Genomic DNA, 25,287 nt, shown 5'->3' with positions numbered 1-25,287 from the left:
TCAGATGTGGCCTTGCGCTGCAGAAAGCATCTGTTCTCTCTACGGTACCACTTGGTGACATCCCAAATATCTCAGCTAATTGACAGATTCCAGCTGATTATCCTGGTCAATGGTGATGAAAGAAACTTCTCTTGGATGCTGATTTCACGAGTGCCCTGAAAGATGTTGCAGTGAGGGGCAAGAAAAGTTTCCAGGCACTTTTTTATGCAACACAATCAGATGTGTGCTCCTAAGCTTGCAACTTTTATTCCCGGTGAGTGCTTTTCAATGTCCTTGCCCAAAAAGTGCAAACTTCTCTCTTAACCCAGCCACTTTCTCATGAAAAGATGGTTCTAACTTGGAAACAAACTTGAGTAACTCTCATAAACAGAGCCTGTGTCAGTGCATTTTCTGAAGAATACACAATGTGAGTCAGACAGCTGGAAAAGCAGGGGGTTTGCAGGAGGACCAAGTACGGGCATAGATGTTGGATGTTTAAAAGAGGACGTCACTGTCAGAGATTCTCCACTTTAAAGTGCAGTTATCATCTGGAAAGTGTAAAAGTGACATCCTGGTATGCCACATTTATTCCTCCTCCGCAATTTCTATTCCAAATTCACTCAGTCTTCAAGTCAATACCATGTTTTTTTCTCTGACTGCCAGCACAGCTAGCTCAGCCTGTTACCTGAGAATCAAGCTGTGTTCTTTCTGCTTATTAAAACATTGCCAACTGCAAAGCTTCTGGAATCAGACATTAACTGGCAGTACTGTGGGAGAGGCAGGAGAGCTGAACGCAACATGGCTAGCACATCCCTAGCTACAGGAAAGAGAGAGAGCGAGCAAAAAAACAAATGGTCCTTAAACTCAGCACATATGCCTCAGGAGACCCACAGAGAACACATATTTACAGCACCTAGGTGCCATTTTTATGCAGTTACTTTTCTGACTATCACTACATTTCATGATGGAGCAGCTAAATAGGGAGCCAAAGAACCCCTTACTCAAGTCCCAGCCGTGCCAGATTTCCAAAGGATTCGTTAGAGGAAACAGGTGAAAAAAACATGCCGCCAGGATTTATTTACTATTGACTTGCTCTGTCATCTTGAAATTGCAGCACCTCCTGCAGCACGTAAACCTGGCCAAGGTGCACTTACTCCTTTTCTTACATTGTATGTGTTCAGTTCCTGAGACAGTTTAAACTGTATCTTCACAAAGGGATTAAGATTTCTGTGTAAAAGGATGAAACGAGAAATGACAAGTGAAAAAAAGCTTTAAATAGTTCAGAACTTGTACTAGATTCAGAAGAGCATTGCAAAGTCCACATACTTATCTGGATCTTAGCCAAAGTGTATGAACTCCTAGTGCCTGAAAGTGCAGGCAGGAGCTCACATGAGGTCTCTTAGGCGCCGGTGCTACTTGTCCCATCTGGAAACACTGCAGGCTTGAGTCATCACTGCTTTGCACCCGGTGTAACCACTTATCCCTGCAGAGACTGAAAGCAAAGAAGGTGCAAAATGCTAGAGGATTACAGCGTTTCAGCACCTTCTTTCACACACAGGCGCAGAAATGGATAATGAACTGTTCAGAGCTGCTCAGTCTGGTTCTCAACCCGGCAGCTTTACTGATGTCTAGAAAACACCTGCTTTTCTCGAGGGCAATATGGCTACTGAAGGCAGCATATGAGCTGCCTTAGACAATTTTCTTGGTTTAAGTCCAAAATATATAGGACTAGGGAGCCTTTTGGGATCTTAATTTCTGCCAGCAGAAGACTGCACAGCTAACAGGTCCACTGCCTGGAAAATTATAATCTGATAACTGTAAATTATCTGCCATTTTGGTGGTCTCCAAGGAAGGTCAGAATTTGCATACAGAGGATGTGGTCGCTGGCTCCTCATCGTGAGCTCACTAGCTGTGGCATCACAGAAACGGACCGTATCAGTTACTGTAGTGGCTGTCTTTGGGCCAGGCTTGAAAGCAGGTTAATGGGGTTTAACCAGTTACTGTGTGTCAGCTGATTTGCAGTAAGTCTCCATGTGCCTGAATCACAGAGTGGTTGAGGTTGGATGGGACCTGTGGAGGTCATCTGGTCCAACCCCCCTTGCTCAGGCAGGGCCACCTAGAGCTCCTTGCCCAGGACGACGTCCAGACGGCTTTTGAATATCTCCAAGGAGGGAGGCTCCACAACCTCTCTGGGCAACCTGTGCCAGTGCTCGGTCACCCTCACAGTAAAAAAGTGTTTCCTGATGTTCAGAGGGAACCTCCTGTGTTTCAGTGTGTGCCCGTTGCCTCTGGTCCAGTCATTTAAAAAGCTTGTATGTAATAGCCTGCAGTGAACCAAGCAGATGGAAGCTAATTCATGTATTTCAGTCTAGTGTCCAACTGAAGCACGTAGCACAGGACAGTCCCTGGCAAAATCTTTGGTTTGTTTCAGGGAAAGAAAGATGTGAGTCTTGCAGTTCATGCTGAACCATGCTCAGCAGTGTCAGCCACTTGTGGATGCATGCTGGACATGTCTTTAAGTCCAAAAGTGTGAAATATTACCTTCAGTCAACTTGACAAACATTTTTCTTCCAGAATTTAGTCTTCAAACCCACAAATCTCAGCAGCAAGTACCACACAAATCTTTAAAATGGGGCAGTGGGTAAGACTTGCTGCTTTTAATTCTTTTCCAACCTTTGCTGAGGTCCTGTTCTTTAAATAGCTGCTACAACTACCTAATTTCCCACCCCACTATTGCCAGTTTTATTTATTTATTTATATTAGTTAATTGTTTATTCTCATCTGAATGGTGGAAGATAATAGACATGTCATAGTGATACACCACTAACTCCAGGCATCAGCCCTGGTGGTGTCATGGCTGTGTTACAGCAGGCAGCCACCAGCTCCTAGAACAAGCTCTGGTGATGTCATGGCTGTGTCATAGCAGACAGAACATTGGTGGTGGTGTGTCACAGGGTGGATTGGTGGCCCAGGACTGGTATAAACAGGGCTGCGCCAGACCAGACTGGCAGATAGGAAGCAAGGTGACCAAGGGCTGAGAGGGGAGGGCAGGGGAGGGATGGGCAGGGGCTGCCCGTGGCGATGGAGGGTGGCTGCTCCTCCTCTGTTGTTCTTCTATTACAGCTGGATGCCTGGACAGGGACATGACCACACCATGGCACACTCCTGTCCTCTCCCTCCTCCAACACTCAGCCAAGAGACCTGTCAGCGCACTACAGGACAGATAAGATAGCCCCAACTCATACCCCGTTACGGTCTTACAGGGAGCTGGGAGCTCCCTCCAGCCATGGCAAAGCCATGCATCCTTTTTCCCCAGGTAGCCAAGGGCTGCGCCACACATGAGCTCCAGGCACCAGCCCTAACGTCCAGGTCGCAGCAGGGAACACACTGGTGGTGGCCCATGTTGCGGTGGAGTTGGTGACATGGTTGGCCCAGGACGGGTGTCTCCTATGCTATAGGATGGAGGTGAGGCTGGGAGAGCCCTGGGCAGGGAGCAGGGGCTGTCCATGACAACGGGGGGTTGGGGGGGGGCTGGTCTGTTCTTTGATGCTTCTGTCTTTGACAGCTACATCCCTAGACAGGAACATGAACGGATCATGGCATGCACCTGTCCTGTCCTTTGTCTACTACTCAGCTAGAGAGTGTTGCAATTTTCTACAAGGACACTGTCCTAAAGATAAGGAAACACACATAGCCCTATTCTGTACCCTGTTACGGTCCTACAGGCTACTGGAAGCTCCTGGTAGCTGTGGACAAAGGGAGCTCTGCATCACCCACTATCTCTGTACCCTGTCATGGTCCTACAGATAGCTGGAAGCTCTCTCTAGCCATGGACAAAGGGAGCTCCACACCAACCACCATCCTTGTACCCTGCCGTGGTCCTACAGGCAGCTGGAAGCTCTCCATAGCCAGGGACAAAGGGAGCTCTGCACCACCTACCATCTCTGTGTGAAACTTATTTCAAAATAAATTTTGAGATTAATGAACTCAATGGCCACTTCTTCTGGTTTGTGCTGTCATTTGGGGAAAATCTTTTGGTTTTCTTTTGCGTAAGTGTTGCATAAGCCTCAGTATCATAGGAAAAGAGTCCCCATTGGCAGGCTCTTCCAGACAGACCACTTTGCAAGGACTCGCCTTTCAATAGCTCCTGGCACATGTCCTTTTTCAATTCTTGGAAACATGCTCCAATCTTTCACCCTCGTTCCAAGTCTCCTTTTGGGTAGCACCTTTCGTTACCTAATAGCAAAACTGCTGTTCTTCGCATAAGGCCAGAATCCCTGCCCTGCCTTTCTCACTAAACAAAGATCATGAAACATAAAGGAATGGCAAAAGAGCTTCGCAGAAGCCCATCACTCTGTCTCCCCCAATGCATTCCCCTTCAGCTGCAGGAGGACGATAGAAGAGTGTTGTTCTGTACTAGAAATGCTGGAAAAAAGGCAGGCTGGCTTCTCTGTGATTAAAATAGCCACCTTGCAATGACAATAGCCAGTGGGGATGAGATACGCTTTTGAGGACAACCTGGCAGCTCAGCATGGAAGCTTTCGGTGTGCCATTTCATGCCAGACATTTGGAGCACGCAGTAAACCCCTGTTTGTACAAATCTCTTATCACATTAGCTTTCTCATACCTTCATAGACAATGCAGAGACATAGGAACACAGCAGTGAGACCCTTTGCGGGGGGGGGGGGGGGGCAGCCCCTCAGGTTTGCACTGTGGGGGTTAGACCCAGGTATGATGCAGTTCAGTGCGGGAGGGACGTCAGTGAGCAGGTAGGTTGTGGCACTCAGCAGTTTTGGTCTGCTTTGAGGCATAGCAGGCACAATGTGCTTGTTTGACCGATGCTCTTAACACCCGCTTCATTCCTGTCCAGGAAGCCTCTAGGCTCCCCACCGATCCTCTTCCTGTACCCTTTGGGAAGTCTGCCTGGAGATAGGAAATGGGCAGGCTGTTTTATTCTTCTTGCATGAATCCAGACCAAAAATTACTTTCTTACATGAGCAAGCACTGGAGTGGAACTGTAACAAAATGTCCAGGGGACAACTGTTCCCTGCTATCGGCTTGCAGTGTTTCCAAAGGGAGCAGATTCACGCTTTCCACCACACTGAGCTGGATGGTGCGTCTCAACGCACAGGAGGTCAAGAAGTATTTGTTTGCTAAATGAATCAGGAAAGAAGAAGATGAATTGAAAAATAATTGCAGGGCTCAGTAGCACATCTGATAGTTCAAAAGCAAAGAATGCAGAAGCATATACAAGCAAACAGACAGATGAGGCTCGAGACCCTGATATCCTGCTGTGGACCGCAGCAGAATTAGCCTTCTGGGGACAACTGTAAGTGGTGGTTGGAAATTTAAGTACTGCCTGTACTGAGCTCTTCACGGGATGTAATACTGCGCAAGGATGACTATGAGCATCCAAGCAGCCCTTTCCAGAACCTAGCCCTGCTGCTGAAGGCTTAACAAAACGACTCAAACAAAAGATCAGATACAATAACACAGCAATGACAAAATGCTGGCACTGACTGCTGTTATACTGCCTTGCCTTGTAGGTGATGGAGCATGATATTAGCACCAAACATTCATATCAGGGTCCTCTACCCTCAAAGCTGTGTGCCTGTGCATTAAGAGAGCTAATTCAAATCCAAGTTCTGCCCCCATGAAACAGAGTCACTAGAAGGCAGCATGCTTTACTGGGTACCACCATTGTGAAACAGTAAATTATGCTGAGTTTCATGATGTAGTTATGCTGACGTTGAGGACCTCGGAGGATTCTCTCCTTCCAAGCCCTGACATTTCAGGAACTTTTTGAAGAGAGAGAAATTCAGTTTGAATTCCTCATCTTCATAGGATAGTCCAACTTCCCTCCCAAAGACCACCGAAGGATGATGACAGGATCAGTTATGGTGAAACTGTTTGGGTCAGTGCTGATTTTAGACCCAGGCCTAGGCTCTGAATGTTGTTGCCTGTAGAACTGGGCCATAGAAAGAGATGTGGCTGTACAATTACTAATTTAAATAGTATTGCTCTGCTGCAGTTGAGGGTCTGTTCAACTCCTCCAATGAACAGAGTTACTTGAAAATCAGACATTTTCCTTTATGGTCTTTTTTTTTTTTTTATTTTCTGTCTCATGCACTCCATATATAAAGGTATCTGTCTTCCTATGACGGGAGTGAAAAGATTAATTTGTTAAGTCAAATATTCATGACTCCCAGAGAAGGGAGAGGAAGTCACCCGAAGTTCATTTGTTATGGGCAAGTAGCTGAGGTTCCTCTGGAAAAAGGTATAACTGCAAATCTGTGACACAGAGGGTTTCTGACAAGGGATGAGTCATCTCTTGTCCTCCCTGTCACACACCTGGAATTAAGATCACTGACCGGTAACAACCCTGTCACATGACGGCTCATTTTCCATTGATTTCAGCAGCTGCCGTTACAAATCCTGGGGTCACATTATCCAGAGAAATTTCCAGAGCATCCCTGTAATGGCTGCGATAAGGTAGGGGATTAAAGGACCTTGCGTCCTCCTGGGGAAGACCGGGCAATTTTGCAAAGTCAAAAGGACTCTGCTGATTGACACCGGCACAACAGCCAGCTTAAGAGTGCTTTACAGGAGGATTTTCCATTTGGCTTAAACTAGGAAGGTAAACTAATTACGTGAATGAATGTTTCCGGCTGTGGCAATATCAACCATTTGAATGCATTAAGTACAGTATATCTTTAGCATCACAGGAGACAATAACTTATCTTGCATGGCAGCTAATCATTGCTACCTCAGCTCTGCCCGCTCAGTCCCTTTGAGTGGAGTTCCACCCACTCGTAATCAGGCCATTCATGCTCAGTCATGCATACAGCCATCTCCAAATAGACACAGTCCTACTAATCACCACCTCTACTCTCACTTGGGCTGCCATTTGGAGTATGATTCAATACTAAAATGGATCTCGGCAGCACAAGAAGCCTGTCTTGTACTCCCTCTCATTTAATGTGGCAGTTCCCCACTCTAGTCGTTCATCTGGTGCAGAGAGTAACCCTGTCGCTGCAAACACCGCTCACCGTAATGTTATCTGTCTGCAGCACTGTTGCATAAGGTCAGTCTATGAGCTTTAAAAAGATGATGCAGAAAGGGTGTAGATTTTCGTAGGCATTGAAGTGTGTTATGAAAGCAACTTGCACCTGTAGAGACAGTTTGCAAAGATTCACCTTAAATTCTTAAATTCAAAGGTAACACTGGGATGGTCTGGCAGATTGGCTTTGGGCTCACTGCTGGTCCTGCAGAGCCGGGCCTGACGCCATGTAAGGTCACCTGTATGCCTTCTCATCCCAAATCTCTGAGCTTCAGGCTGCTGCACAGCTGTTACCTTGTACCAGTGCCTGAAACAGGTCTGCTTCCAGGGTAAGGAAGACCAGGTCTCCTCCAACAGCATTTTACCAATATCATTTGTACCTTCTGTGGAGTACTGTGTCCAGCTCTGGGGGCTCCAGTACAGGAGAGACATGGGCTGTTGGAGCGAGTCCAGAGGAGGCCACAAAGCTGATCAGAGGGCTGGAGCACCTCTCCTATGAGGACAGGCTGAGAGAGTTGGGGTTGTTCAGCCTGGAGAAGAGAAGGCTCCGGGGAGATCTAATTGTGGCCTTCCAGTACCTGAAGGGGCCTACAGGAAAGATGGTGAGGGACTGTTTATCAGGGAGTGTAGTGACAGGACAAGGGGTAATGGGTTTAAGCTGAAGGAGGGTCAATTTAGACTAGATGTTAGAAAGAAATTCTTTACTGTGAGGGTGGTGAGGTACTGGAACAGGTTGCCCAGAGAAGCTGTGGATGCCCCCTCCCTGGAAGTGTTCAAGGCCAGGTTGGATGGGGCTTTGGGCAACCTCGTCTGGTGGAGGGTGTCCCTGCCCATGGCAGGGGGGTTGGAACTAGATGATCTTTGAGGTCCCCTCCAACCCAAACCATTCTAGGATTCTATGATTCTATGATTCTGGCTCAGGAGGGAGAAAGGATGCAGAAATTGTCACCAGAGCTTTAAATAAAATTTCCTTCTTCTTTCACATATTCAGGCAGCTCTCTTCTTCCCTCTCTAGAGCCCATGACACAAGTCCTGGTTTTTTTTCCGAGGGCTGACAGGCATTTTCTTAGCTTGCTATCTTTTATTTTAGGCTGGATTAAAGTTTTTGTGCAAGACTGGCCATTCCATCTCTGATGAGTAGCTGTAGCTCAGCACTGAGGAACTGTTTCTCAGTGTGTCTACTTGGACCTTGATGTTGTTACCTGCAATTCCCAAAGCTTGTTGGTGACAAAGATAGTAAAGTCCTGGATGTGCTAGTGAAGTATTTGGATTTTTTTCAAAGTTGCTCTTAGGTGTTTCTGTTGAAGTGGTCTCCACTCTTCCTTGGTCATGCCTATACAGGAACAATTAGGAAAGTTGATTTAAATTAACTAAAGGCAGGAGTTTAAAGTGAATTAGCTAAATTGCATTAAACCTCCCATTTCACAATTAAAGCTGCCTTAATATGACTTAGCCTTGGAAGAGAAGTAAACCAAATCAAATCAAAGCCACTTTAATTCTGACAGTTCCCACAAAGGGCTTTAATTAATGCAGTTTAACTAATCCACTGAAAAAATTCAGATCAACTTTTCTGAGCACCTTCATGTAAACAAGCTCTTACAACTGCTCTGCACTGAAATGATTTAGCTTGGTTGGATAGTTTTCCTTCATAAGGTAAATCTGTGCAAGACTTACTCTGGTGGAAGTCCCACTACAGAGGCTTGCACTTGGGTAACTACATCAACTGGAAAAGTTGCATGAATATAAATCCAGGCTAGCTTAGCTCTTTGCAATGCCTACCAGCTCCAAGCTACTGTGCTTTCATGCCTTTACGCACACACACACACACACAAAAAAAAAGACTACCTCATCAGTTTAGGAAAGGAAAGAGAAAATGATGGCGTGCAGTCCCATTTCTCTCCTTCGGTTAGCACAGGGGTCAGCTGTGTTGGTAAGTAGTTGGTATAATTTGCATTGTCCCCCAGTGAGTCCTTACACTGTATGTAGGCAGGTTGCAATCAGGCTGGGATTTTTTTTAGGTGGGATGAGAATTACGTTAGAACAAAATTATTTTGCTTCAGTTGGCCTTAGAATGGTATAAATTAGAGCATACAGTGATTTAGTCCTTTTTCTTTCTTTTTTCTTTTAATTTATGTACCCCTCATATTTGGCTAGTGTCAGTTCTGGCTGGGGTCACAGCAAAGGACATGGATTACAAACATCAAAAATCACAGACAACATTGGCCAAGGGAAAAAAAAAAAAAAAAAAGACTATTTCAGCCAAAACAGACATTTAGTCAATTTGAAGTATATTTCATCAGTGTGCACATCAATCTGGCCCATTAAATAGTATGTCCTTTAATTCCTTCTGCCTTTGTGAACAATTCCCTTTGTAGCTAAAATGCTTGACAAAGGTAATGCTGCCTCTTTTTTAGCAGGAATATGGATGTTTGACTTTCTCAATTAGCTGAAAGTCCTTCAGCAGGAGGTTCCCCGAGGCACACAGAATTCCTTGGCTGGCGATCCTCATTCCCTGTACCGCTTCACCCTGGCAGGGACAGCAAAGTGCAGACTTTTCACCAGGGTTTCTTCACTTTTACCAAAACTTGCCAGTCTGCCAGCTTGAAATATCATTCCCTTTTTTGGGGGGAATAATTTGACTTTTCTAAAGCGCCCTTCTTGCTGCACAGATCTCCAGACCAGTCTGTGCTGTGCTGCTCCTTCTCTCCCAGCCCTCCTGGATCACATCTGATGGTCCCCACATGCTGCCAACCCACGATGCCTTGGTCTGGACCAGGGCAGGGCAGGCACCCTGAGTGCAGTTAGCAGAGTTCTCGCTTTTCATCACATTTATTAGGCTGTATCTTTGTGAAAGAGCTCCTCCGAAATAACTCAGGCGACTGCAATGCTCTAGCACTGTACACAAATAAAATATTCCCAGTGAAAAAAAGTGTCAGCATCACCTCCGCTGGATCAAAAGTCATGTCAGAGAAGATATCAAAGCATGAAAACCTGCTTGCATAAAAAAGCCAAAAGCCCGAAGCCATCCCAACCACCTTCAAACAAGCCGGGAGTCTGCACACAGATCTGCTACACAGAGGTGATGGATCAAGAGGTAACGCAATTTCTAGCCAAACTCCTTCAGCTGTTGCCATCTTCTCCCAGAGTTGTTTTCAAACTGTGCAAAGTTTAACTTTTTTGGGGAAAAAAAGCCATTGCACGGTGTTGCAAATCCTACTTGATTCAAAGACTTGGCTCCTGTCAGGTATAGTTTCCTTTAGGGCAGCAGAAGCAGGAGTCATCTCATCCCAGTCAGAGATGAAATCTGTAAGGGAACTGTTTTCTGTCTGGATTTTGCAGGTGTGGGGAGCAGCTGGCTCCAGGGATGGGTAATGGGGTACACAGGCTCAACATCGCTAGCTCAGGTGCCACCCAGGCAGGAGGAACCTGCCAGTCACTTGGTCTGATGGAGCCTGTCATTTATTCACAGGAGCACCTGCCACACACAAGATGCTTTCCAAGCCCTTAAAAAGCATGATTATTTTTTCTCCCCTAAAGAATTTGCAATCTAACAGACAAGTTGCACTTTAGGCATGTTTGAAACAATTTTTCCGTGGAACCAATTTGATTCACGACATGTGACACAGCACTGAAGGCTGTTAAGTCCCCTGCGGGGCTCCAGACAGCCTCGGCAGAGCCGTGTTATTTGCAGGCCACAACTCGGCGGCGGATGCCCATGGGCTGCGTTTCACAGCTGGGGGAGAGGCGGTGGGCAGCCTGTTGGATTCACCAGGCTGCTCATCCCAGCGCTGGATGTCCTGAGCACAGAGGTGGCCACACGTGAGCAGAGGTGGCCCAAGCAACCGAACATCTCCAGCACTTCTGGGCACTACTGGTTATCGATCGATTTGGCCTTGCTGCCTTCCTGCTGTGACAGGTGCTGCATATTTCTGTTACATGCAGTTGTATCTTCTGTCATTACTCCAAAAGAGTGAGAGCTCATCCTCCTGCAGCAGCAAGAGACCATCTCTGTGCAAGCATGCATCAACCTTCCTCCTGCAGGCTCTGCCCTCACGAAAGGAGACCTGGAGGGCCGTGGATGAAGTGGGGACCACCTTGCAACACATTCCTGCACTTAGTGACCAGCTTGGAAAGAAAAAAAAGAAAAGAATAGTGCTGTTAGCATTTTTGCAGTTGAATATTTGCACTCTGTCATTTTTTTCCTTGGATATTAACACAGGAGGATAATTTGTAGGAAACCCCAGGGGATCCTGATCACATATTACTCCAGATGCTTTGTGTTTAGAGCACAGTGCCTGTGCAGAAGTCACAGAATCACAGAATCACAGAGTGATAGGGGTTGGAAGGGACCTCTGGAGATCATCGGAGACTCCACAACCTCTCTGGGCAGCCTGTCCCAGTGCTCGGTCACTCTCAGAGTAAAGTTGTTTTTCCTCATATTCAGATGGAACTTCCTGTGTTCCAGTTTGTTCCCGTTGCCCCTGGTCCTGTCACTGGGCACCACTGAAAAGAGTCTGGCCCCCATCCTCTTGACATCCACCCTTTAGATATTTATAAGCGTTGATCAGATCCCCTCTCAGTCTTCTCTTCTCCAGGCTAAACAGACCCAGCTCTCTCAGCCTTTCCTCATACAAGAGATGCTCCAGTCCCCTCATCATCCTCGTAACCCTTCGCTGGACTCTCTCCAGTAGGTCCCTGTCTTTCTTGAACTGGACACAATATTCCAGATGTGGCGTCACCAGGGCAGAGTAGAGGGGGAGGATAACCTCGCTCGACCTGCTGGCCATGCTCTTCTTAACGCACCCCAGGATACCATTGGCCTTCTTGGGCATATTGCTGGTTCATGGAGAGCTTGTTGTCCACCAGGACTCCCAGGTCCTTCTCCGCAAAGCTGCTTCCCAGCAGGTCAAACCCTAACCTGTACTGGTGATTGGGGTTATTCCTTCCTAGGTGCAGGATCCTACACTTGCCCTTGTTGAACTTCATTAGGTTCCTCTTTGCCCAGTTCTCTAGTCTGTCCAGGTCTCGCTGAATGGCAGCACAGTCTTCTGGTGTATCAGCCACTCCTCCTAGTTTTGTATCATCAGCAAACTTGCTGAGGGTACACTCTGTCCCCACGTCCAGGTCATTGATGAATATGTTGAACAAAACAAGTCCTTCAGCAGCTGGGAAAAACAGCATTTCCTGCTGCCCCAAAGTAAAGAAAACATTTTTTGCCTCCTCCTTGCACTATTTATCTCTTCCCAGTAGGACTGTGAGGTAGGAGCCTTTTGCAAACACAAAGACTGAGAGAGGGGAGATAACTTAACTTGTGTCACTTATAGGGGACACAGATTTCCCCAGTCCTGCCCATCTGGTGTCCCTGCTAAATCTTGTTCTTGACCCACTAAGGCATTTGAGAGTGTTTCACTCTATGAAAACTCCGGTGTTTCCAGTTCTGGAACTTAAGGATGAAAAAGCTAAATCTAACATTTCTAAAAATTTGGTTCTTTGGTGATGTTGGGAGGGAGAAACAGTTTTTTGTCACTGATGTGGCATATGATCAGTGTTGGTGCATCTTTTCTTGGGGATGTAGGTGCCTCCATTACTGTGCCATGCACTATTTCAGTCCTTTCCTGTAGTCCTCTGCACCCTCACAAACCTGGCCAGCTGCTCCTCTTACTTTTGCAAAGGACACAGACTAAGCAGCTTATCTACTTCTGAAATGTGAATTGGGTGTGTTTTTTCACAGTTTATCTTGTAGCCTGAAGGACTCTGTTTCTTTGCATTTGCTGTTGGTTTTCCCTGCCTTACTGTGCCTGGCTAGCTTTGGTATCTCTCAGAGTTTATCTATTTGTGCTGAGAGCTGTGCTGTCTTTTGTATCAGTTTATTTCCCTCCGTGTAAGCACACTTCATAGTCTGATTTCCTCTTATTACTTTAAGTTGCTCATCTGTTTATACCGTCTTTGCAACATGCTATGTCTGCAGTATCAAGCTACTGCTACTCTTATAATACCCGAGACCCTCTGAAAATTTCCTGATCTTTGTAAACTAGGCTTTTGCTTAGATCTGCCATCATTTTGCAATAGTTTTTCTTCAAAAAGACAAATGAAGTTGATTGATAGTCATAATCCTGTTTGACAAATCCCATATAAAGGAATGTGGATTTTTACATGTGTGAATAATGGAAATGGTTTGCCTGATAATCCCACTGCTGGTATCTTATCTCCTATTTGGCATTACTAGTCAGCAAGTGAAGCCAAACTGCTGAGGAGAGAGTCACACTATTGGAAAGCCTAATTTTGAATTTCAGACTCTGAAGACTAAATTCTAATTAATGTTATTTATGGGATCTTATTATGTGGTTTACAAATATACAATCTATTGCCAGTTATTCATGAAAACCAGACCTCCTCCTAATCCATATGAATAGCTGGCTGAATGGTGATACTTGGATTTTGGGGTATTTAATATTTGTTATTTCTCCAGATGAAAAAAGATGTTCCAACAGTCCAATCACAGACTGAGAATAGCGTCACATAGCTCTGTCCTGAATAAAGTGGTTCCCAAATGGCCCTGAATTTGGGATTTTGTCCGGAAATATTTAGTAAGTTCTTTTAAAAACAATAATAGAGTGTGCATGCATGAATGTGAAAGTGTAATTTCTGAACATAGTCACACTTATTAAAAAAAAATTTCAGTGAATAATCCTTGTGGACTCTCAGAAAAGCCTCCCTTATGGATGTCAATGGAGAGAAAAAAATTAGGTAAAATTTGGGGAGACATGAGGGAAGTCATGTTTGTACAATCAGAAATTCTGCTGTCTGGTTACAGGGCTTAGGTACTGCACTGAAAAATCTTAAATAATCTGTTTTCTTTTTTCTGTATGTTCAAAAACTTTCATTTAGATTTAAATGGGTGGTTTGTTCAACCTGAAACAGATAATTTTGTTTGGAAGCCTTTTTTTTTTTAAAAAAAAAAGAAAAAAAAAGGAAAGCTACATTCATAAAAGTAAGGAGGTAAAACCAGACCAAGATCGAGGTGATCTGAGACAGCAGCCTTCAGAGCTCTTCTCTACTTGAACAGAGAAATTTAAAACCAGCTCAGAGTGTGGGTTACGGAGAAAATGATGGAAGTCAGTTCACTTTGGTAAGTGGCCTCGTCACCAGGTGACAGTTATCCTCCTGGCTCTCTTATTTCTGTCTTGCTGTTGAGAGCTGAGGTGCAGAGAGCTGCACCCAGGAACAGCCTGCAGCTGGCTGTAAGGGACTCCTCTGGAGCAGGAAAATGTGGACGCAGAGCCCTGTTTCGGTTGAGGTAGGGAGACCGGCCGAAGGAAAGGAGAGAGCTCAACTGCTCCCACAGCAACTTATATTTATTTTGAGTGGCCCAGTGGAGGGAGAGTCAAAATACTTGGGAAATCTGAAACTAAATATCACTGCTGCAGGTGAATCTAGCTCAGCTTTTGGTTTGTTCTGACTCACTGTATTCAACTCAAATTTCTAAATTTTGCATCAAATTGGAACTGTCTCTGAAAATGCATGTCCAGCTGCAAACTTATCTTTTCCACTCGTGAACTCTCTCACTCCACTCTGTGGTTATGTTTGGCTGTTTCCATCTTCTATTCTTGCATTGACCTATTGGTATTTTTTTCAGCAACCTCTAAAGAAAAAGAGGATAAAAATGGAGCCCTGTCGAGACGCCCACTCTAATCCATCACCAACGCAGGGCTCTTTTTGTGTGTAGCCTAGCCAAATGGCTGGGTTGCCATTTACTTGTGAGCCTCGACCAGATCCCATCCTTCCCTAGAGTGTGAGATGATGCAAACAAAAAGCTTGGATGCTGCTCTGGCTTGTGACTAATGCACAAGCAGGTGGGAGAGAGAGTATAATATTTCTTTCCAATTCTCCAAGCCATCGGGCAGCTGGGAGCCAGGAAGCCAAGCCTTGTGCTCCAGCATACGAGCACCACAGGCATGCTGGAGCTCAACAGCGCAACAGCTGGGGGCTGGCAGCTGCTCCACGGGCAGCGTCTGCTGTGCTTTGGAAAAGGAGGTGGGAGAATCAGCATCAACCACCTGGAAGGGCTGTGCCTATTCCTTCTTCCTGTGGTCCCATTCAAGCATTGTCCCCGTGTCCCTTGGCTCTGGACACTAAAGGAAGAGCCCCTGGTCCTCCTGATGGGTGATCAGCCACTGTCTCTTCCCACATCTGTTTGCACGTGACAAAGAATGATGGGGGGAGGACCACGCTGCACCTCGAGTTGCGTCTCTGCAGACCAGTGTGGTGGGTGTTAAATTCTGTGAGGAGCTTTGTTTTCGTTTCCCTTCAGTTCCCTCAGATCCGGAGAACTCTGAATAATGAATGCGGCGTTTACAAGCTGGCTGAATTAAGCAGCCTTCAGCTTAATTAGGGGGATGGTTATTCAGGGAAGAAATCAACGTGTACATCATGTATGCGGTCCAAAGTGCGGTGTGGGAGAAGGTGGGCAAAGACCTGCCTGCAGACAGCAAGGCAACTATCCGTGTGCCCTCTTTGAGACACCTAACAAACCCACAGCCAGGCAGATCCTTCCCCTGTGCTTGCACAGATCTCTTAAGTGGCTTTTTACAGCACCATTTGTCAGCGTTCAATAGCTTCCTGCTTGGTCCTAAGTTAAGATTTATTATTTGTATTACAATATCACTTAAGCATCCTGCACTGGCTGAGCTGGGACTTACCTGGACCATAAAGATGATCCCAAAGTAAACTTATAATCCTAGGTTGAGTTTATCTCTTTCTTGTGTGCATTAAGAAAATGAGGCTGTGGTATTTACTATCTTCCAGCTAAGCAGTTGTGACCCTGGAGGCATTTCAGGTTGACAGGAACAGGAAATTTCCATTTCCTGCATGAGCCTGAATGGCAAGTAAAACCGCAAAAGCTTATTGCCAAACATATCTAGATTTTTCCCTGTTTATGGTGGTAGAATAGACGGATACCAAGGTCACATTTCCTAGTGTTTGAGAGTGTGATAAGGCCTTAGGTAAGTTGTTTCTCTTTCCTGCACCTTACATTCCCTAATAGCAGATTGCAGATAATGGTGGAATTTGTAGGGTGGTTAAGTAGCTACAGATAAGTGGAAATCTTAAGTGCGAAAATGTCACGTGTAAGCTTTCGGGGAGGCAGAGACTCAGCCTCTCCCTGTGCAGCATCAGTACGATGGGATCCTGAGGCAGGACTAAATACTGAAGTATTTGAAATGAAAGTACATGCTCACAGACTTCAGCTCTCCTTTTTCATCCCAGGATTTGACTGTTTTTCTAAACATTATAAGTTCTCTTTTCTCTCCTGAAGCTCTTGTGCCTTTTGATTTTCATTAATGGTTTTGTATTAGCTTTCAGCTTTCCACCAATCTGTTGTTTTTAGCCTTGGAGGTCAGTTTTTAGTCCCTGGCACATACTTAAATTTTCGAAGATACTGCAGAATTTAAAGCTTATGAGAGCAGCCCCGATGACACTAGTAGAAACACTCAAGTGTCCAAGTAAGACATAAATTTAAGAGCCTTGTTGAATAGATTTAAATCTGGAATAATGCTACAGAAGTAGGGCAAGTTGTCTAGATTTATACTGGATGTTTGGAAGCAGAATCGAGACAATTTATTTTACTGGAAGCACCTCTAACAACTTAATAGATAGGTGCTCTGTTGTATAAATGCAGTTAATGAGGATGATTTGAGACTTCCTATATACTGTACTTTTGCAGGTTTACTGTAAGATATTGCAGTTGTAGCAGAAATTGCAGAAAGCACCATGTCCCCACGGTACATTATGTGCAGCACTTCCCAGTGGCAGTAAATGTTCTGGCTTAATCAAAAATATCACATTTCTTTCTATTACTACCTGCCTAGAGAAGCTAGAATAACTTTTGGCCAAGGAATACTTTTGTTTAAATCTTAAATTTCAAAACTAAATTACACAAAGACTTGCAGATGTGATTCATATGTCCCCCATTACTTCCAATCTCTTTCTTTTTTTGCCTGCTAACTTAAATTTGTGTGAGAATTGTAGTGCTGCTCTGCACGGTCAGGCATCCCCACAGTGCTGGGACTTTGCTCCCCAGCCTTAGCACAGCCCAGCCGCCTCGCTGGTGGCCTCCTCCTGTTGGAGGTCGTTTAGCTAAACTGTTCCTAGCGAATTGTCTGCTCAGCTGGAGTCGCTCTTGTACTTCTTGCAAATTATCCTCAGGAAGCCATAGCTTGAGATTTAAATCACTATGTTCTGCTATTTGCAAGGGTCATGGAGAGTTTTCTGTGGGCATTTGTTGGCCTTCCGGCTTTCCCTAACCTGATCGCTCCAGGTCCATCTTTTGACAGTTTTGTCTCTACCTACTGCGATGCGTGAGCGTCCCAGTTTGGTAAAGTGGGGATGACGCTGGTTACCCACCCACCGCACACGCCTGTCATGAAGATTTATGATGTGATATTTTCAAAGTGTAAAGCATTATTTATGCCAGGTGCTGTGATCTATCAATAACAAATGGGATAAACATTGGGTAGTTAAATATTTAAAGCACAGTCTTTGGAACTGGGACATCTGTGACCTTTTCCAACTCTCCTAATGGTTTCCTGCCTGTCCATGGATGAGACACTTCCTCGTTCCTGCCACTGCTCTCCCCCCAGCTTTTATATAATATATCTATTTAGCTGTGAACTCTTCTGGTGAGCAGTGCTCTGATGAGGTGCTAGCTGACAGACAGGTTCAGCAGGTCCTGAGTGCTCATGAGGCCCTCAAGACTTTTGACAGAAGATTTCAGCCCAATCTGAATCCAGGGGTGCAAAGGAAGAGCATCTCTTCTGTCACCTTCAGTTTTATTGCAACTCTCAACTTTCCTGCTATTGTCTGTTCCCAATATTACCTCCACTGTGTAGCTCGGTATGCCAGGGCTGGTTTTGGGTGTCATTGTGTCACAGCTCTAGGAAACATCTGGCTCAATGCAGTGATAGCTGTATGAAGTGCAATGGCCTGAGACAGACAAGATGTCTGGGAGTAGGCTATTTAAGCATCCCTTCTGCTCTTAAACTCTGATTTGATGAACAGAAAACAAATACACATTCCTATAGATTTGACAATAAGCCTTTTTACTGTTTAAGAGAAACCTGATGTTGACTTCTCTTCCTGGTTGGTGTACATCCCCTAATTCCAGAGCTCGGGTATACAGATATATAGCAGGGTACCTGCCCCTTTTGTATCATATCAAAATATTGATAGAAAAAATTGCTGCAGACATACCCCAGAACAGTTCCTTAAATAGAGCAGTGGTCACAGATCTAGTCAAACTGAGGCAGTAATCCCACCTCCAACTGTCAGAGATTGCTAGCTGGCTCTCATGGTTTATATCATGCCCAGCTGTAGATCTTGAGAACTGACACATCTTTAGTGCACCCTCCTATTTCTCCATGGAAAATGTCCTCATTTAGTCATTTACTCATGCAAGTACTTTCTTTGCCCTGAAAGTATATCTTAGTCTGGTGTCCAGTTATTTAACTGTGATCCAGTGGAATATTCAACACAGACATCTTTTATAAATCACATCCAAGGCACTTTCATGGTAATATTCCTTGAAGGACCACAACATAGAGTACACTTTGTCCCTGGATTCTTGGTACCAGCTTCTGACTCAACTGCAATGTGCATATTTTAAGATGGAGGGTTTTTTTCTGCAGAACTTAATGTTCAGAGAGAGTTTAATCAAGAAACATGAGTAATTGGCATTAACATTCACTTCTGAGCAAGAGAACAGCTTTGATAGCATCTATACTCATTAGACTTTTCGCTCCAAACACTGTTCATTACAGTGAGTGCTCTTTGTATTGGCTTTTACTTTGTAAATACAGCACAGATTCTGCTCGGCACAGAAGTATGCCTTGAACAAACACTCTGCAGTTATACAAAAGTAAAAAGTTTTCACTATTGAAAAGAAACAAGTGGAGCACCGCAAAGTGCTTTGAGAAAGTTTCTAAGCACTCTGCAACACGATATAAAAACCTGCAATGACAGGACACAAGATTTATTTACTGGCTGCCTAATTGGAATGAGTAGGATTGATTTTGTTCACATACTGAAATAAATCCTTGGAAAAGCTCAAGATTCAGCTTGAGAGGCCTGATGAAAGTTTGTTGGTGTGCACTTATGGAACCAAGACCACTTTAGGCAGTGCAGGAGCATGAACCAAGCCAGCAGCGAGATGAGAAGGAGCTAGACAGATCTCGGTACTTTGCACTTCTGCCTGCTGAGGTAAAAGTCCTGAACAGCAAATGGGTACTGATCCCCAAAGTGACTCTATCAGAATGTCTGCACCACACTCCCTGTCCTCCTACTGCTGGAATCAGTACAGGTGAGACACATTTCAGCCCCTTACAGTCTCTGTTTACTTTTTAAAATGCATCTTAACTATATGAATATGCACTTCCTCTATTCACTGTGGAAAAGAAGCACACAGAGTAATGCTGATTTTCAGCTAGCTTATAAAATAACAACAAGAATATTGTGTTACTGTAATATCTAAAATGGCCCTAGGGCTGAAGATAGGAAGTGTGTTCTGTGTCAATACACCCCTTCATTCCCTGATTAAATTTGCACCCAAATCAAGTAGTTCAAAGTCTCAATTTGTTTAATGAGTTGACTTGACAAATAGATAATTTTCTCTTTTAGCAATTACCCTGAAAATGTGAGTCGGCAGGAGCCCTGATTTTCATATCTATCAATACAACCAGATTGGGGATCTTGTTCTACTGTGCTATGATACTTAACATTTTCACAATTTTAAAGCATTTCTCAGGTAATGTGCCATCTATTATTTCAAGTAATGCTAACTATGCTCATGTTGAGTGAAGTACAGAAATATCAATTGCTTTATGCTGGTGTTTGAGGATAACGTGCCAATGCAAGAACTCTTGGATCCGAGTTGCCTGCTGTTACCATCTGACCTGAGTTTTCACTCATTGCTGCACCCTGCAGGGTGATCTGCAGTAGCCAAATTATTTCAAAGAGCTACAGCCTCTCTACTTGGTCCATGGCTTCCTGGGTATGGGATAGCCAAGAGCCAGAAAATCCTAGGGACCACTACACATTTAGGAACCTCCGTTAGAAAAATGCTGCCTTAGGAGCCCCATTCTAATGCCAGTATCATATGAGATTTCCCTGGTTAGGCTCTTCATCCTGCACGTAGCAATGTAGCCCAAGGAACAGGGCTTTGCTTGGTTTTGATCAGTCTGCTCTCACTGAACTAAACGTGAAATTTGCCATGATGAAGAATATAGTAGTTGAGTGCCCTGTGCCAACAGTTTCTCAGTCACCTCTCCCCATATACAATGTTTTTGCTCTTTCCAACCTCGCATTCTTCAAATTTGTGGCCCAGGAGAAAGGCTTAGGTGAAATCAAACCATCTTTCTCCTTTGCTGGGCTTGATGCTGGTGTAGGAGGCTGGCTCAGCACGAAAGAGCCCTGCAGCCTGCTACGTACAGGTGAAGGTGCTGCCACGTCTCACCTCTGACTCTTATTCCCTGTATCCTGCTCTTTCCCATCGTGGCAGCTGCCATGAGGCATTTGTGGGATAACACCTGCAGTAAGTCCATGCCAGGGCAGACCATCTTGATGCCATTTTCCTATTGCCCAGCAGCAGCAGTATTGAAGGAGAGACACGTACCAGATATTGGTGGCCACAGTATCCTTTCCCTCCACGCAAATGCCACTTTTCTCCCTAAAAAGTAGTAACAGCATAGTACCGTTACTACTGTCGCTTCACAGTAGCAGCAAATAAATGGGGGTTGTTCCAGCTAGGTAACTTGCATTTCTCATTGCCTCCTTCCTGCTTTTTCTTTACTACTTCTAAGCTTTGTTCTCTTCTTTCTTAGAGATCCAGCAGGATTTTACGCTGGAGTAACAACTCCCTCTCAGAAGCATACACAGCTGTTAGGAGGTGGGAGCACGAACGTGACCACTAATTGCAATGTGGCTGATGTGCTGTGAAGCCCTACCCAAATATAACTCAGGGGAACTGGCCTGTGGGACTGCACTCCAACACTGTAGCTGTGGCTCTTGCAGTGAGTGCAGGGAGACATCTGCCAAGGGGATAGAAGGTGAGGGAGTCTGAGCAAGAACAGGAGGGTGATACGGCCCTGATGGACCAGAGGAAAGAATGAGCTTGAGGAAAGAGTGTGAGAGCAGAAAAAGAGGGAAATGATGAAGATAAGAGCATAAATGTGGGCAGGAAGGAGCAACACAAGGCCTTAAGGACAGAACTAGAGATATGATAAAAAGGGTTAAGGACTGTCAGTAAAGAGATACACAGCCTGAATGGTAATGGATAAGGCGCTTTAGCTGCAGTGCTGTGAATGTTAAGGAGAGGAGGAAAATAGGCAGCAGAGAGTTTGCAGTCACCTAGTTAGCCAGAAGGAGCCCCGACTCAGCTCTTAGACCTCGGAAGCTCAATGGAACAAGGTGGGATGCTCATGAGAACAGGATTTCTTGAGGGATTCACGAGGCTTTCTGTATGCATAGAAAGACCTTTGCACAGCAGATTTTTGTCACTGCTGTCTTCATTCCTAGCTGGAAATGGAAGGCAAAACAAAAATAAATATTTCTTTTCCTCCAGCAATCCTCAATCATTGAAATATTGAGTGAGTCTGTGAGTTTCATTTAATCAATGCTGGTCTGGTCAAACTTGTCACTTACAGACAAAAATGCATGTGTGCTGGAAGAGAAAACAAGACCAGAAAAAATAAACAGTATTGACAATGACCTTTGAGCAAAAGTGGATTTATTTCTGTACCCTTGTAGATGTTAAACCTCCTAGATTAAAGTTCACAGTAGCAGTCAGAGCTAAGTTCAGAGACCTTAGTTCACAGTAAGGAGCTGGAATAAATGACCTGATTTGTCAAAAGTTCAGAGTACTGACTTCCCATGAAAACAGTGGAAATACCAAGTACTGAGTGTCTTCCAAAACAAAGTTTTAATTAGTTGTGACACTTTTTCTGATTCCAGGGTCTTTGACATGTCTCCTGTGATGTCCTGGACCTTTCAGCTTGGTTTCCTAGAAAAGGAACAATAAGTGACCTCAAGTCTGGTGTGTTCCAAGTGTTTTGTTACTGGATCTGGAAAAAAGTGGCCCAAAACCATGCAGGATTTTCTTCTTTTTCTATGCTGAGGGGAATAATCTTAAGAAAAAAGAAATCTTCTGTTTATTCATGGAGCTCGTTCTAAACAGAAAAAGCAGTGAAGGATATCTGGTGCAGCTGGAACTAAGTGTAATACATCACATCTTTCCAAGACTAAACACTGGTTTATACTAAGAAAAATAGTCTTGAAGACTATGTGAAACCATACTGTCTGCTGATACCTTCCCTGCCTGTGTCATGGTAGATATTTAACTCTGGGCGTCTGACTGAAAAAGTCAGCATAGGTTTTTTATGTTGATTAGCTCCATTTTGGCCAAAAGAACCAAATTCACTAAGGGAGAGATGGAGAAATATTGCATACCAGCATGATAACCTTGTGTGACGGCATAGTCAAGATAAATATGCTATACATCTAGAAGTTCAGTCTGATACATAGTCTGGACCAAAGGGTTCTCTCGCAATGTGATGATCTATTGTATTGCCCAGCCAACCGGAGTGGCATTAAAATGAATTATACCAGGCTGCTGGTTTGGAAATTGTCTAGTCCATTATTTTTTAAGTACAGATTTCTTAAAGGGCAGAAGGAACCTTGGAGAGAGAGAATGAATTGGAAACAAATTGTGACCATGACATTCTGCCCTCTTTCCTCTCCTTGCCATTTTTGGCAATTAGGGCATTAGTTCCTCTTTCCTGTCAAGGACCGCTAGGGTTTGAAAAAGGCTTTTCGGTCTTTTGCCTTTGTTCTGATTTGCAGACAGGGAAGAAAAAAAGAGTTGTTTATCCTTCCATGCCTGCACAGTTATCTCTGTGCTTCCTTTTTCCTGTTATACATCCTTTTCTTATTTCCTAATACAGTTTCATAAAATGAAGACATGGACTAATGGGTTGCCTGGGCTAAATTCTTAGTATTTTACAACTCTTTCAGGATGCCACACACCATGATGTGCTGTACGGTTCAACCAGCCTCTATGTTCGCACATTTCTATGTACTTATAATAATCACATTTCTGCATGTTCTTGTTCTTCCAGCTGACTCATGTGTGAGAAAGTGTCCAAGTTGTCCAATCAATTCTCAGGTTGCTAGGTAAGGTAATTTTATTTTATTATTTTTCTTTTCTTTTCTTTTCTTTTCTTTTCTTTTCTTTTCTTTTCTTTTCTTTTCTTTTCTTTTCTTTTCTTTTCTTTTCTTTTCTTTTCTTTTCTTTTCTTTTCTTTTCTCTTTTCTTTTCTTTTCTCTTCTTTTCTTTTTTCTTATCTATGCTATTTTAAAATATCCTACTGATTATGTTGTACATTTCCAATTGTGTAGCTGCCACAGCTTTTGTATTTCTGCTGTAGCTAGAAGACTTTTCAGCACCACTATAAACATGCAACATGTGTTCTCTGGTAATAGCTACTTCTTTCACGATATCAGATAGGATGATCCCCAGAAAGACATACTGATTTTGGCTTATCCAAGATATCCAGTAAGACAATGCAATTTTTGATCCATTGCAGCCTATATAACTCTGCAAACCCTGATTTTTCCAACACAGAGCACACATATAGGTGCTGAGTGGTATCGTGCAACTTCTGTGATTCACAGCATTACTTCATTGCCATTGGTCTCTTCCTCTCCCCCACACCTCCATTTGGAAACTGAGCTCTTCCAGGCACTCACTTTGCATTTTGATTTCTCTGGCCTTCAGAAAAGTGTGCAATTTAGCATGATACCCAGATTAGACCAGGTGCTAGTCATGGGTGAATCACCCTCAATCTTGGATGTACAAAATTGTTTAGTAGCTTATCGAATCTAAAGGTGGATGACACTCACGTATGTTTCATCTGAATTCATATACAATTGTCTTTGGATGTGCTAATCAGATATTCAGGAGAGTTGCTCAGGTCAACATGGTTTTGAGTTGCATGAACTTACAAATGAAGTCCTAATTCTGGACTGTGATGCCTAAGTCACCTGCAAGAAATAACATTTTCTGTGATCATAGGATGGTTGCTTATTTTGACAGATGCTAATATTTTGACAGATGCTAAAAATATTGGTACAAGTGCCCTTTTCTGATAGTTCATATTGCTGTCTGCACCACTGGCTCTATTTCTTGCATGGTTTTACGTAAACTTTTCACTGTGCAATCCCTATGGAGTGGTGATCAATTTGTGTAATTTAATAATTACAAATAATTACAGACTTCATATTTTCCCAGTGTCATGAGTAGCTGCTGATGAACCTACAGGCATAGAGTCTCTGTCCATGCCCTCCCGAGGCTCTCTTGGAACTGCTCAGTGATGTTAAGCACTTAAACAGCAGGGAATTTCTGGGAACAGTCCAGCTTCCTCTGGTATTAGGAGCCATTTAGCAAATGGTGATAACTAATTTAATTAAGATCAGATGCTAATGCCATTTGTGAAGATGATGCTGTATGGACACAGGCCTACTGTTCTTTGGCTCTGAAGCATCCTTCTCTGATTTTTGGAGTGCTATGACATACATGCACTAACACACTGACAGCAATGCACAATAAATGGTCGGAGTATTCAGGTATTTGTCTTTCAACCAAGGTATTTTATCTACTCAGCTGTCAGATGTTGTCAAGACCAGCAGTTTTATCATTCTTCAAAGAATTGATTTCTCAAATGACTGACTCAAACTGATCACGTTTGTTCTGAAATTCTTGTCATTTACTGTGTAACTTACACTTTGGGTCTAATTTACACACTGGGTACTCAAGATTGGTCTTCATTGATAGTATATGTCTAGTTTTTGTCAGTCAATAGAGGGGTTCTGAGTAATTGTTGGTGCTTTTCTGCTGTTGTGGATTATGTCTACATGTTCTGCGGAGCATGACTTCCATCTTCTGTCAGTTTGGAAAAAAAAATATCCTCACTCAGTAAGTTGCTTTACAGGTCAAGAGAATCCTGTTTGTATTATTTCCTACGTTCAATAATTCGAACAATTTCCAGCTAAACCGTGGAGCTCATTGCCACAGAATAGTGTAGATACTAAAAGTTTCTGTGGTTTTTAGAAGCTATTAGACAGATTCATGGGCTATATTGTAATACCTCTTTCTGTCTAGCAGTGCTGTTGATGACAGAGGCCTGATGATACAGATTATTGTA

At 44.0% G+C, this 25,287-nt stretch overlaps 2 long non-coding RNA genes across 2 annotated transcripts in view; both read left to right on the top strand.

The window, feature by feature from the left end:
* LOC142600298 (uncharacterized) overlaps positions 1-25,287 on the top strand; it is a 272,361-nt gene that overhangs the window by 151,204 nt on the left and 95,870 nt on the right. The window lies entirely within an intron of this gene.
* Positions 19,098-25,287, top strand: part of LOC142600299 (uncharacterized) — a 65,958-nt gene continuing 59,768 nt past the window's right edge. Inside the window, exons 1-2 of the long non-coding RNA XR_012833693.1 lie at positions 19,098-19,391; positions 23,203-23,257. This is a non-coding gene — a long non-coding RNA (uncharacterized LOC142600299). The remainder of the gene's footprint in view (positions 19,392-23,202; positions 23,258-25,287) is intronic.

This window comes from Balearica regulorum, chromosome 2, assembly GCF_011004875.1.
Source record: "Balearica regulorum gibbericeps isolate bBalReg1 chromosome 2, bBalReg1.pri, whole genome shotgun sequence".
Taxonomy (NCBI): Eukaryota; Metazoa; Chordata; class Aves; order Gruiformes; family Gruidae; genus Balearica; species Balearica regulorum.
The sequence above is the reverse complement of the archived record's forward strand: the minus strand, read 5'-3'. Positions and strand labels throughout refer to the sequence as shown.